General features: G+C 36.6%; 1 protein-coding gene and 1 non-coding gene across 2 annotated transcripts in view; both read right to left on the reverse strand.

The window, feature by feature from the left end:
* The window catches only part of LOC108750406, a 98,174-nt gene that overhangs the window by 81,658 nt on the left and 4,753 nt on the right, over positions 1 to 11,763 (reverse strand). The window lies entirely within an intron of this gene.
* Positions 245 to 316, reverse strand: Trnat-cgu. Its single transcript has one exon. It is a non-coding gene; the product is annotated as a tRNA-Thr (tRNA).

Raw genomic sequence — 11,763 nt, forward strand, 5'->3', positions numbered from 1 at the left:
TAAAAAATAAAAACGATATGCACTGAGAAAAAAATAAGTCAATTTTAATAAATATTTGTTCATTAAAAAGAATGATATTGTTAAATTAAATTAATGTACCAAATAAATATACCTCTGTATTTGATAAATATTTGACGGTATTCAATGAAATATTTATTAAAATTAACTATATATTTTTCCTCAGTGCAGATTGCGTGAAACATTGTAGAAAAACATTGCAGAACATTGTTGAACAAAAATAATTTGCCTCCTGTGAGGTTTGAACTCACGACCCCTGGTTTACGAGACCAGTGCTCTGCCACTGAGCTAAAGAGGCTGACGTTTTTCACTCTTGGTCGACAGCTGATACACCACGGACGCTTCAGCTGTTTCGAATTTTGCCTAAATCGAGCCCAAGGATACGTAATTAATGCATACATATTACGTATGTTAATTATACTCTATCGACTTTAATAATCTCCGATTATTCCGATTTAATTCCGTCGTCAAAACGTTCTTCCTTGTCCGCGTCGCTTCACGTTTGGACGTTCACGTCGCACCTTTTTAAAGGGCGATTTGACGGCTGCAACAGAGACGAAGCTCTGCTACAGCTTCATGGAATCTCCAAAAATAATATTCGACCCACAAATCATGCGTGACGCAAAGCAGATGTCAGTTGCCACTTCCCGTTCCGCGCGGGCCATACCTACACAATGAGCCACACTTTCGGGTGTTCCTGTACGGAGGGGAGGAAGGGGGAAAGAGAGACACGTGCGGAACCCCCCCTTCCCTACTTTGGCCGAAGAGGACAGATGTCGAGGTCCCGGCCATCTTAAAGATTTCGAAGGGTCGACCCTTTTCGGGAACCGGCGAGACGCAATAAAAGGACTCAACGGTACGCGCTCGTAAGACCATTGTACTATTTAAGCAGATGTTATTCAATGAATGCGCAATGTATAATATGAATTGCCGACAAAGGGCACGATTTGTCTGGCACGAGGGTGCCTGAGAATTTTTGCATCTTCGCCTCGTACGTTACTGCGCCATTATCCTGATAAAGAGATACCTTATCTCAAATCTATTCTTTTCCACGTACGTCCGAAGTTTATTTCTGTCATCTTCAGCATCGATAAATACTTTATTTATGTATCTTACGACATAGTTAATTAACGAGGTGTATTTTCGAATCATGAGCGAAATCGTGAGCGTATCGATTGAGCAATATATCGTTAAAGTTCAACGAAGATTTCATTATTTGGGCGTCCGCATCATATTAATAATTTATAGTAGATATTTAAATCAAGTATACAAAATATCAAAGATAGAAAATTCAATTTCTATATAATCATAAATTAAATTTTATAAAGCTTATAAAATATTTTGAAATATTTAGTATTCGTATTTTAAGAGTTTCTAAATGCTAAAAAATTCAAGAAAAACTGAATGTGAAAAATCTTTCTGATTTTGATCTCCACAGAATTAACTTTTTTTTTTATTCACATTGAAATTAGCGTTCAGAAAGATTTTTCAAATTCAAAGAAAAGAGCTCTTTTTTTTTCTCTTCGATATAGGCCAGATATATATGAAAGAATATTAAATAAATCTACAATAAATATTTCACAAAGAGTTGCACATTTTAATCTCAATAAATAAATCTTTCAGATAGATTGAATTACCGTTTCATATTGTTACGTCGTAATTGATCATATATGAAATATTGATTGCGCTTTGTCTTCAATAGTCTCTTCGTGAATCTTCGAAAATCTGAATGTGTGTGTGTGTGTGTGTGTGTGTGTGTGTGTGTGTGTGTGTGTGTGGAGCAATATTCTCGACGCTTGAAAATTCAGGGAATCCAATTAAAAGACCGGATGCCCCTTTAACCGCAACGAAACATATATTGTCTCGTCTGTATGACACACGGAAACGCAGCAACGCGTATTATCTGTGTCTAAAAATGCACGTGCCTGGAAGTTATCATTTTGAATCACCTGTCTTTTTATTTACATTATTGCAATCGCTTGCTTTAAGGTATATATCAGATGTTCAATCTTTCGACAGATTTAATTTTATTAATAGCTCGATTTATTGATTCAAAGATAAAAAAAACAATTAAAAAATATTACGTTACATAAATATATATAAAGAAAGATAAAATTTGTATAATTAAGTTCTTAAAAATATTCATAAGATTTTTATTTAAATCCTCTTCGATATGAGAGAGACGTAAGTAATACTTTAGAAATATAAAGACGCATAAACATAAAATAGACACTAGAACATTAAAAGACTAAAGTTCATTTTTATCAAAGATTAACTTTAATCTTGCTTAAGTTACTTTTTATCTTTTTCTAATTGTTAGAATAAAAAAAAGATAAAAAGTAAATTATATAATCGAGATTAAAGTCTCACTCAGAAAAAAAATAGGAAACAAGATGCAATGTTACTTGTGACGTCTTCTTTAATATTTATTGATTATTAAAAAATTTAACTGTCACGACGAAATGCACATTTCTGTGAAATATATCTTATTTTTCGTATTAATTGTAAAACGAATTGTAAACCAAATAGATGGTTTATTTGTTAAAAATAATATTTATTTCACCGTATTTAAATAAGGATTTATTTCAGAATGAAATAAACATATATCTCACGAATAAATATTGAAGGCATTTTTTTCTCATTGCACTGAGAAAACTTTTTGATTGAAAACAAATTAGAAAATTCTGATTGTTTCGGTTCAATTGTCAACTGAAATTATAATAGAGTCAATAAGAAAATTCTACTTTATTCATTTTCAACAAAAATTCTAATTAATGCAACTAGATTTTTATTTTAGCGTGTAATGACACAAAGGCATTAGGCGTATCGATTGACTGATAAAGAATAATCGCGCTATCAAACATCAGAATCGTCCAAATACTTGTTCATTCACTCACGCTGCCGCTCGTTGCAGTTTTGCTCGTTTATTGCAACGAACTCCTTTATAAAGAATATACCTTTCGCGAAGCGCAAGAGATGACGTCGTACACGCATCTTTTATGCCTCTTCTACAATAGGGTCGTAAGCCGTGAGCCGTAAAGTCTATTCTATAATTGGGTGTATATATAGTGCATAAGAGGATCAACTACAATTCTTCTTTTCCGTGGAGTGGAAGGAAAGGAAGGATTCAGAGTGATTCTCTGATGCATTGTGATTTTAAAGGTATGTGCCACGGTCCTAAATCTGCAACGATTTCGACATACCAAAGAGAAATCAAATTTTCTTCATTTTTCTTTTTCGGAAAAAAAAATTAGGATCTGCTAAGATATAATCAGCTAAGAAATATCTTTAGCGTCCTTTTTTTTTCTCAATTCAATAGAATAATCCTTTTTTGACAAAGATTTGAAAATCACAATTCCCTATTTTAAAAGTAATAATAAAAGAAATAGAAGGGCTCGTGGGAACAAGCGCTGTATTTTTTTTTTTCTTTTAAGAAAATGTAGTCGTAAGTATTTGTAAAAGTTTACCAATTCTACTCGAATATTCTTCTCATATTCGACTGTAACTGGCTCAATTCTTACAATTACAATCATACCTATACTTATGCAATTGCAGAATGAGCTTAAAAAATTAGCCGATAGTCGATTTTTTATCATATTCGATTGTGATTGATCAATTTCTTACGACTTACGATCCTATTGAGTATTGTAGAACAGATATTGCCAAGTTTCCCGTTGAACGAAGCGAAGTCGCGAGCGCGCGAAAGCAACGGCCCAATGCGCTGGTCGCGGTCGCCGTCGCCGCCGCCGCCGCCACCGACGCCGCGACGGGCGGCAGCGAGACGAAGCCAACCTCCGCTCCGTACCCTTGAACCTAACAGACGCTCGCGACGTTGCCACCTCGTGCAAGTATGCCATGAAGTGAGGCGCGGAGGAAGAGGAACACGATGTTCGGTCGCGCTCGGCTATGCCCGTTGCGTGCTTTCTTCGCAAGAATTCCGAGTGGTCGTGCCGCTCGCTTCACCTCTTCCACCACCATCATCATCGTCGTCGTCGTCGTAGTCGTCGTCGTAGTCGTCGTAGTCGGCGGTCGGCTGGCTCTACGCCGAACGCGCTGACGTCACGCGCGTCAGCGTTACGCGTAGCGTTACGTAAAAAACGTGCGGCTGACTGGCTGGCGAACTCTACTCGGTGGAGCGTATCGCTGCGTTGCGTTGCGTTGCGTCGCGTTGCGTTCGTAGCGCGCATAAGCGGCATTCTACGCGACCAATCGTGCTTCTTCGCCGCCGATTATGTCAGCCTTTTAATAACGGGAGAGCGATGTTTTTAGCATATTCACACTGTCGCCTCTGACAACTCTACCTCTCAGTCTTCAAATTCCGTTCTCACATGGCGAGACCAAGTCCCGACACCGCATCTTGCCACGCCTATACATGGACTTTTTTTTACAAGTTTCCCCATTTTTGCTTTGTTATTTTAAAATTAAATGCGTTTATCCAATACTTTTGCTTCTATGACGATATACTATTTATGTATAGAGACCTTATATTATCAGTCTGGCCACGATCGATTTTATCAAAATTCTACGACAGAAATATATATACATAATTTCTCCTTGTATATATATTACTCATTTTGACTTGTCACTTTCTCATTTTATACTCTTGATTAAATATAGAGTGAAACAGTCTAGTTAGAGTGAGATAGTAGGTCTGTTGACGTTGCTTGAAATTCCTCAAAATTTTTGCACTTAAAAGGAGATAAGTATGTATTCGGACGCGTTGAAGACAAAGGCAACGGTGCCGAGTGCAAAAAGTACAAACAACGCCAACAGATCCAATATGAAGGAACACACCGAGTCAATAAAAGTCACAATGATGACTTTTCATTAGAAAATTTGACTTTTATTGAGAGAATCAAAATACAGTCATTTTCGATTTTTTGTTGACTTTTATGTGTCGCTTTTGGATATACAGGGAAAAATTATACATATCTTTCTCTCTTGTAGAATTTTAACAAAATCGCTCGTGATCAGACTCTCGTTATAAAGTCTCCATTGATACGTTATGTAGGTAAAAGGCTGGTCCCTGGGAATTGCGAAATATCTTATTGGACCCATTAAAAAAAAAAATCCCGCATCTCTAATTCATTCCGCGTTTGGCAATAAATGTCCCGTCAGATCTTCAAGGTTGACTTCACTTTAACACGTAGATCACGTACGACGTTATCGCGACGATCGGATAGCCGCGATTAGCGGTAAACGCGAGACACGGATGCGCGCTTCACACGGCGTTAAGCCCAATCCTTCGTATCTTTGTTTAGCGTCGCGTTTAGCGTTCTACGTATGCACGCTATACATGTATGCACGTACCATACCGTCTGCTTCTCTTAACTGCGCAGTACGAAAAAAAGCAGCGTACCACGTAAACACGTGGTGAGAATCGGATAGCCATATTTAGAGCGCGCTAAATGCGCGTGTGTGAATATAGCGATCTCGTGGATGATGCGGCCGAGGAGGCGCGGCTGCGGCGGCCAGCCGCGACGTTTTTCCTTTTTTTTTGTTTGCTCCCTTTTTCTCCTCTTTTTTTTTTTTACGTGATGTTACGTACGACTTCGTGACGTCAGCCGCCGGCAGTCGTTCGGTCGGTTTTGTCGGCGGGGATAAGGGATTCTCTCGGCGTCGGAGAGAAAGCATAGACAAACATAACCCACATAGAACGGTCTCTCGAGCACGATAGGGTCAATGTACGATGAAACCGGAAATTCGTTGTCTGCCACCCGTCGCGAGAGTCAGGGATAGAGTTCTTATTTTTTTTTATTTTTCCTCTCTCTCTCTCTCTCTCTCTCTCTCTCTCTCTGTCTTCTCTCTTTTTTTGCTATTATGAGATACCGAGTTCACATTTTGGGGAAATGCTAAAAGCCTATGGGCAGAATTTAAAAAAATAATAGATCATTTTAAACGGAATTCAATAAGCTTTAAGATAATGTTACATAAAATTTAATTCTAATTCCATTTTTTTTTTGAAATTAAAGAAATGTGAAAAGTGAGGAAAAATCGCAAAGTCAAAATATTGTGCTCCTAATATGAGATGCCCCGAGAAATCGATAGTAAAACGCAAAGTATATGAGAATTGCAATTAAAAAAACTGTTATTTATAGTAATGTTTCTAAAATACAAACAAACAACCAGTGTGCGCGAAAAATGAGCATAGATTATATCCAGAATTCGTCTTCAGATAGTTGGAATCAAGCATCGCAGAAATAAGCACTCGATGTTCATTCTGGTTGTTCTTTTTATTATTATACAATAACATTTATACTTTAGCAACGTTTTTGACTATAACATAGGAGCACGGATCATTTCATATTAGAAATACCCTCGGTATTTTATATTACAATTTCCACGCTCTTTATGGTTTTACGATCAACAAATCTAACTTCTGTAAACATATCCCGTATTTTTCTATTAATACGACCTTATTCTATCACTACATGGAGAATTTATTGCCAAATATTTATTTATTCTTTTTATTAAATAATAAACAAGGTTTAAAGTCTCATCTCAATGAAACTTGAAGACATCCAAATTTTTAAATTTTTTTTACAATGACTACAAGCATGATCTAATAATGAATTATCCTACTAAATAGGTTTCAATTGAAGAGCAATAAATAAAATTTATGGTGGAACCAATAGATATCGTTTATTAGTTTAACAGAAACGTCAGTGTCTCATATTAGGCGCCTATCTTATAATAGGGAGCTTTCCTCTATATGTCGGTTATTATTGGATTATGTAGGGGGAGGGGGGGGGGTGAGGGAGAACAGTGATATCATATTTTAATAAATTTTAATACAATAAATATTGTAATAAATTTTTCATACTGATAAAGCTATTACCTTACCACACTTTTCATGTTCACTATAAGCATTCAATAATTGGTTTAAATTATGTCGATTGAAATAACTAAATTATAATAAAATGCTTAAATAAAAACCTTCCTTAAATAATCAGTAATGAAGTAAAAGAATCCCGCCTATGTGACAGGAGATTCAAATTATTTAAATTTACTTACAGAGAAGGAATAAAAATACGCAGCAAAAATAAAAAAAAATGTATAACTTATTAGACAGAAATTATAACAAACACAGAAATAATAGAATTATTTTATCGGAAAAAAGTAAGAATAGTGAGTTTTTTACCGAAAAAGTGAGCAAAAGTGAACAAAAGTGAGCCTTTTTCAAAATAGTGATTAAAGTGGGAATAGTGACTCAGCGGCAAGCCTGCTCAATCAATCAATCGTATTTCGTGATTAACATCTTGTTAGAAAAAAAAAAGAAGAAGAAAAACAAGAAGAGAAGAGAGGAATAGTCGTCTGGGTGAATCGAATCTATATTCGTGAGCAATGAATGTGAAATAATTATGAATATTTTTGATACTCCTTTTTCTTATAAGCATGCGGGAAGCTGGCAAAGACACGAGATCAAGAAAATCAAGTCTAGATCCGCTGTGGATGTGAATTAAGTGTATCGTACAAACTGGGGCAAATGGCAAACCGGTTCCGAATATAAATAGAGTAACGATCCATTTGCAAGTTGCTGAAAGGATCCCGCACGAGTGTCTAAAATCTGAGAAGGTTCTTGAATCCGCGCCAAGGTTACGAAAAAATTTTTCAAACGGGACCTGCTCTCCAACTGTCTTTCCGTTTCGACGTGTATTCACAAGAATTAGCAGAGTCAAAATTCTGATGTGCTGCTTCGAGAATCCAACGTGTCATTTGCACGTAAAACAAGATTAATTCGTAATTGAAACGTACATGTGAACTTTGGTGACCCTGGAACATTTTTCTAATTTTTAACTCTCCGTTGGCAACGTGATATTTTCATCCTCCATTCATAACTTCGATCTTTGAACTTGGGATTTTTATACTATTCCGGAATGTATAAAAATCTGAAAAAATTCTTACTTAATTACTTCAATATTTGTGAAAGCTTTAATATGAATTTTTGTAATAATAGAAGTCGGATTGTTATTTTACGTTTTTTTGCAATAATAGAAATTTACTTATTTTATTTCATTTTACAGATTTAAATTTGTCTATCAAAAATTAAAGAAAAAAAATCATCTGTGCTTCAAAATCCAGGGACTTTACATTGCTGAAGGAGAGTTAAATTATTTCGAATAATTTTATGTTTTATAAAAAAAAATTTTTATAAATTATTATTTTTCAGTTCTGTTATATTCACGTAGGTTACGAATTTATGTTAAGTTCAAGTAATCAGATTTTTTTCCATTAACAGAAAAACTTTATTGAATCCCAACGAATCCCCATATATACCTTTAGCGTCATCAAAATGTATCCCTGTTACAAGTTTAATGAAATCAACGGCGCTGACGTTTCCTTCCTTCATCGCGGGACGATCCCGTCATCTTTCGCGGCCGCATGATTTACATGCGCGCGGTAAATCCGAAAAAAACCGCAGAAATCCGAGAAAAGTGAATTGCACAAAGGAGCAGCGCGAGGTATCCTCTGTGCTCGGGCCCCGGTCGTGCTCCTTTATCAGCAGTGCGCGCGTCCATGTCTCCCGTTCGCACGCCCGTGTGCCATTTACGAGGCAAACCGGTTTACGCTTTTTGCGAGCCTCGCGCGGCTTCGCGAAGAATGTTGATTTTTGCGATATATACCGCTTGGGAACCTAACCTACATCATTATCCGGATGAGAGCTGACTACGCTCGAACGCTGTGGCACAAGTTAGAGCTCGGTCATACGATACGATTTTTTGACCGTTTCGACAATTTCACCGAATCGAATGTCGCGTTCAGACGATACGGTAATTTCGCCGTACGTCCATTCTCCCGTATGTCCAATGAATCGAGAGAGAGAGAGAGAGAGAGAGAGAGGGAGGGAGAGAGAGATGGATGTGAATACATTTATCATTACTTATTGAAACTATCGCTATCATAAAAAAATTAAATATTGGATACATCCAATTGTGAATGAGAGATCTCGTTTGTATCGGACACTTGTGTGTCAATTGAGGGGAGATGAAATAAAATTTTTCAATTACTTTCGAATGTCCATACCTACTTTTGATTACTCGTTAAGAAGAGTGAAAAGTTCTTTGTAAAAACTGAATCGATTCGAAAAACCGTATCGTCTGAACGCGCCACTGACGACCGATTCGGTTATTTTACCGAATCCCGTATACGGTTTGCAGTGACAAGACCGAACGTTATGCGAACATGTCGTGTGAACACTCCCATATAAAATGTATTGCCACCGTAGAGCACGGCAGAAATACCGATTCGGCAAAACGACCGATCCGGCAAAAAAAAAAAACCGTATCGTGTGAACGAGCTCTAATTATAAAACGAAACTGTCTTCTTAGCGCTGACACAAGCGGCCTCGTGTCAGAATATTCGAGAAAGTATCGCGCGTCGCAAATCACCCGACGATCTAATTTTAAACCTCGTCTGCATTGTTTGCGAATCGTGTTACTTTGTCGCCGTCTCGATTTCAAACAGAGCGAGCATGAATTTATCATGCCGAAAAAATCGGACTGTAAAAACGAAATCGTCTCTCTGAAAAAGGAATTTCATAAGCGTGGAAAATTTACCGTGGTTAATCCGTGAAAACGAATTCGAATTGAAAGAAATCGATATAGAACTTAACGTACGAAATTGAAATCCAATCTTTCTGATTATATCATGAATTTAATTATCAGACGTAAGGTCGAGATCTCAATTTCATGAAGAAAATCCTTATCGAGTTTAATCTTTTAATTCTTATCCGACCTTCGACTTCGACCGACCTAATTAAATTAAATTGTTTAATTAAAGCATCGGTTCAATACTTTCGTTTTATCGACGATATTTCTCGTGAATAAGAATAAGGTTTTCGAAGAAGCGACAAAATTTATTGTGTGTGATCATCTAGACTAACTTAATCGTAACAAGCTTTACGTCAACTGTTAAGAGTAATCCGACTTCCAATTTTAATGATCACAGTTTCGAAAACAATCAGTAACGAAACGATAGTAAATTATCTGGCAAAGTCCTGGCTGAATTGATAATAAAAATTTTACGCTAATTTAAAACGTACTAATTAATTCAAGGAACAAAAATAACATAATTCATATAAAAAGGAATGAATACTAATTGTAAATCATCAATTTTAATAAAAATCAAGTACAAATTTGCAGGTATAACATAAAAATTTAATTGTTTGACATTTTAAACTCAGAGATTTGTAATTGAGTAGACTCAATAGAAGATCCACTGACTCAGCTTCAGAGGATTAATCGGAAGGTATCAGAAAAACAATCCAATTCAACCTGAGGAGCTGACGAAGATTAATTTGTCTACTTCCTAGATGAAATCGATTCCACGAGACGTGACGCATTTCAAGCGATTTTCGTGAAGGCGCGCAAAACAAGAAGATCCTCAGTCTTTTAGCAACGGCGTCACGAAAAATGATAATGAGACACACAGTGCTGTAGGTTAGTGAGAACAATAGCTCGTGTGCTTAATGAAGCGGAATGCATGCGGCTCGCGTGCTCAAGTAGTAAAAATATATTTTCGGCGCCGGACCGTGCGTCGAATAACGAGTCGGCGAATTCGTCCTCGACCGTGGAGGCAAAGTCGCTTCTCTGCCGTTCGCGTCGAACTCAACGGAATTTTAATTCTGCATCATGCGTCTCGGTTCGACATCGTTTTTCGCACGTATCGTTGCGTTGACGACAATATTCGCTGCTCGTCGATTTCGCGAATGTAAATAACCGCCGTCGCTCTTTGTAATCGCGTTGTACGATATTTAATATTTACATTGCAATATACCGAGAGTCTACCTAAGCAAAACAAATAGTCATTGTGATATCAAAGTGATGTCAAAAAGAATCCGAAATGATTATTAAAAGTCACTTTTTTCACTTTTTGATCAGTCACGATTCGTTTTTAAGTCATTTTGATATTTCGTAATCTATCGTTCTGCTTGCATAAGAAAAATAATTTTTATTTACAATATTAAGATTAGAACACAAAATCGCTTATATGAATAAATCAATTAAGTACGAGAAACATCAGTTACGATCAGAGTCAGACGTTGGAATAATACATCTATGTATATGTATTTCATTAACTTTTATCTCAGATACAACTGCGCGCCAATTATTTTCGGTCTTGCAACACAATCAAACTCAGATAATATGTTCTCAAATTAAATTATTATAATTTTATCTTCATATTTTAACGGATATGATTAAATGTTGATCGCGGATAAAGGCGCAGGGATTTGCTGCATTCAGCATAAGAAAAAGCAGTTTTGCAACTGTTGTAAAATTCTTTAAGATTGGTTCTTATTACGCTGTTTCCTCATTGCACTGTTAAATACCAAAGGAGTAATCCAATCTCTTGAGTTAAATAACATGTTCTTTTAATTTTCAGCTTCTATATTTAATTTTAACTTTTATATGTCAAAATGGTAGTTATGATAATTTTGGCTCTTCAAGATAAAAATGATTTTCGGAAGCATTTTTAGCAAGAAACACGAAAAAAATAGTAAAAAAGTTCTTCGACAAATAGGCAGGAAGAGGGGGAGGGGGGGGAGAGAGAGGGAAGCATAGAGTGCACCTCGTCTAAACTTTGCGTAAAAAGTCGGACCCTTTTAGGCGGGAGAGGGGGTAGGGTTGGACATTGCTTTGCGTGGAAAGTGGGACGTGCAGATTCCTTCCTTAGGCAGGAAAGGAGGTGGATGGCTCTCGCTTTGTAAAGTATATGCATAGCAGTATGTTCCAACACCAAAAAAAT

This window comes from Trachymyrmex septentrionalis, unplaced genomic scaffold (genome assembly GCF_001594115.1).
Source record: "Trachymyrmex septentrionalis isolate Tsep2-gDNA-1 unplaced genomic scaffold, Tsep1.0 scaffold37, whole genome shotgun sequence".
Lineage (NCBI taxonomy): Eukaryota > Metazoa > Arthropoda > Insecta > Hymenoptera > Formicidae > Trachymyrmex > Trachymyrmex septentrionalis.